The following is a 3379-nucleotide window of genomic DNA, read 5'->3' as shown; positions in this document are numbered from 1 at the left end:
ACCTTGAGGCAACCGCGGAGCGCTCTTCTCGCGGCCCTGCGCCCTCTACCAGCGGTTGGGGCCTGCGCACGATCACGTTGGGGGGCCCATATGCATGCGGTTTCATCACACACGTCACCACGATGCAGTTACGTGCGGTAAGATAGAGTTACGCGCTGCAAATTAGAACTGCCATCCGGCGTGCGGATATTCCAGGCCGCCCGGCTTCCCCCCTAATTCCTGCGGCCATTATAACCTTAGTCTCTTCAACCCTTCGATCTCACCCCACAACACAACAAGCACATCCATGACGACACATAGAGAGAGGATATCTAGCGGTGCTCCAATGGAGTTCGGAGAGCATAAAGTGGAGACCCACACGAGGGAGACAGATCTCTCGGTGGTGTACACCATCGACCCAGCTGTGGTGGAGGACTACATCAACACCGTGGAGCAGTTTCCTGCTCGAGACAAGTACAAGGTGGTCAGCATCGACCTCCAGTACACTGACGGTCATCCCGGCAAAGATCAGAAGGTTGCCGTCACCCAGTTGTGCGTGCACCATCATGTCCTCATCTTCCACTACTACATGGCCACAAAGCCTTGCAGGAGTTTCGCCAGGTTTGTCAACAACACCGACTACAAGTTCGCTACGGTGGAAACATGAAACGATGTAAAGGTGCTCAAGGTTATGGGCTTGGCCTGCAAGAACCTTGTCAAAATATGTAACCACTACAAGGTCTGAGGCAGCACCAAGAAGGACTCCCTCGTTGAAACCTCCTCGGCCATCATCGACCCCTACTATGAAAAGATGGAGCGGGATGCCAACTGAACACATCCCGTGTCCTGGCACAGGGCCTGGATGCGGCAACTAGATGAACCTCACCTCAAGTTCGCGGCCAAGAGCATGTACACATTCTACGAGACATACAGGTGGATCATTGACACAAGGAAGTGCCTCGTTACCGAAATCGACGAGGCCAGATCGAGCAACAAGAAGAGCAGTAGCAGCAAGCGTCACATGAAGTAGATGATGATCAGATGATCGTTTGTCCTAGGTAATTATGTGTGTAATATATAGTTTACTTTGGTGTGTGGAAGTTGAAGGAAATATGCCCTAGAGGCAATAATAAAGTTATTATTTATTTCCTTATTTCATGATAAATGTTTATTATTCATGCTAGAATTGTATTAACCGGAAACATAATAATGTGTGAATACATAGACCAACATAACGTCACTAGTATGCCTCTACTTGACTAGCTCATTAATCAAAGATGGTTATGTTTCCTAACCATAGACATGTGTTGTCATTTGATTAATGGGATCACATCATTAGGAGAATGATGTGATTGACATGACCCATTCTGTTAGCCTAGCACTTGATCGTTTAGTATATTGCTATTGCTTTCTTCATGACTAATACATGTTCCTGTAACTATGAGATTATGCAACTCCCGTTTACCGGAGGAACACTTTGGGTGCTACCAAACGTCACAACGTAATTGGGTGATTATAAAGGAGTACTATAGGTGTCTCCGAAGGTACATGTTGGGTTGGCGTATTTCGAGATTAGGTTTTGTCACTCCGATTGTCGGAGAGGTATCTCTGGGCCCTCTCGGTAATGCACATCACTATAAGCCTTGCAAGAAATGTAGCTAATGAGTTAGTTACGGAATGATGCATTACGTAACGAGTAAAGAGACTTGCCGGTAACGAGATTGAACTAGGTATTGGATACCGACGATCAAATCTCGGGTAAGTAACATACCGATGACAAAGGGAACAACGTATGTTGTTATGCGGTTTGACCGATAAAGATCTTCGTAGAATATGTGGGAGCCAATATGGGCATCCAGGTCCCGCTATTGGTTATTGACCGGAAACGTGTCTCGGTCATGTCTACATAGTTCTCGAACCCGTAGGGTCCGCACTCTTAACGTTTCGTTGATGATATAGTATTATATGAGTTATGCATGTTGGTAACCGAATGTTGTTTGGAGTCCCGGATGAGATCATGGACATGACGAGGAACTCCAGAATGGTCCGGATAAAGTTTGATATATGGGATAATAGTGTTTGATCTCCGAAAGGGTTCCGGAATTCACCGGAAAGAGTTCCGGATGTTTCCCGAAATGTTTGGGTACGAGAACACGTTATTTGGGCCAAAGGGGAAAGCCCACAAGGTTTTTGGAAAGCCCAAAAGGAAGTTTTGCAGAGTCCAGGGGCCAGACGCCAGGGTCCCTGGCGTCTGGGTCCAGACGCCGGGAACCCTGGCGTCTGGCCCTGGAGTCCGAGAAGGACTCTTGCCTTTCGGGTGAAACCGACTTTGTGGAGGCTTTTACTCCAAGTTTCGACCCCAAGGCTCAACATATAAATAGAGGGGCAGGGCTAGCACCAAAGACATATCAAGAAACACCAAGCCGTGTGCCGGCAACCCCGTCCCCTCTAGTTTATCCTCCATCATAGTTTCCGTAGTGCTTAGGCGAAGCCCTGCGGAGATTGTTCTTCACCAACACCATCACCACGCCATCGTGCTGCCGGAACTCATCTACTACTTCGCCCGTCTTGCTGGATCGAGAAGGCGAGGACGTCATCGAGCTGAACGTGTGCAGAACTCGGAGGTGCCGTGTGTTCGATACTTGGATCGGTAGGATCATGAAGACGTACGACTACATCAACTGCGTTGATAAACGCTTCCGCTTAGCGATCTTCAAGGGTATGAAGATACACTCCCCCTCTCGTTGCTATACATCACCATGATCTTGCGTGTACGTAGGAATTTTTTTGAAATTACTACGTTCCCCAACAGTGGCATCCGAGCCTAGGTTATATGCGTAGATGTCATATGCACGAGTAGAACACAAGTGAGTTGTGGGCGATACAAGTCATACTGCTTACCAGCATGTCATACTTTGGTTTGGCGGTATTGTGAGATGAAGCGGGCCGGACCGACATTACGCGTACGCTTACCCGAGACTGGTTTCACCATTAAGAGCACTCGTGCTTAAAGGTGGCTGGCGGGTGTCTGTCTCTCTCACTTTAGCTGAATCAAGTGTGGCTACGCCCGGTCCTTGCGAAGGTTAAAACAGCAAACTTGACGAACTATCGTTGTGGTTTTGATGCGTAGGTAAGAACGGTTCTTGCTAAGCCCGTAGCAGCCACGTAAAATTTCCAACAACAAAGTAGAGGACATCTAACTTGTTTTTGCAGGGCATGTTGTGATGTGATATGGTCAAGACGTGATGCTATATTTTATTGTATGAGATGATCATGTTTTGTAACCGAAGTTATCGGCAACTGGCAGGAGCCATATGGTTGTCGCTTTATTGTATGAAATGCAAACGCCCTGTAATTGCTTTACTTTATCACTAAGCGGTAGCGATAGTCGTAGAAGCAA

This window comes from Triticum dicoccoides, chromosome 7B (genome assembly GCF_002162155.2).
Source record: "Triticum dicoccoides isolate Atlit2015 ecotype Zavitan chromosome 7B, WEW_v2.0, whole genome shotgun sequence".
Lineage (NCBI taxonomy): Eukaryota > Viridiplantae > Streptophyta > Magnoliopsida > Poales > Poaceae > Triticum > Triticum dicoccoides.
The sequence above is the reverse complement of the archived record's forward strand: the minus strand, read 5'-3'. Positions refer to the sequence as shown.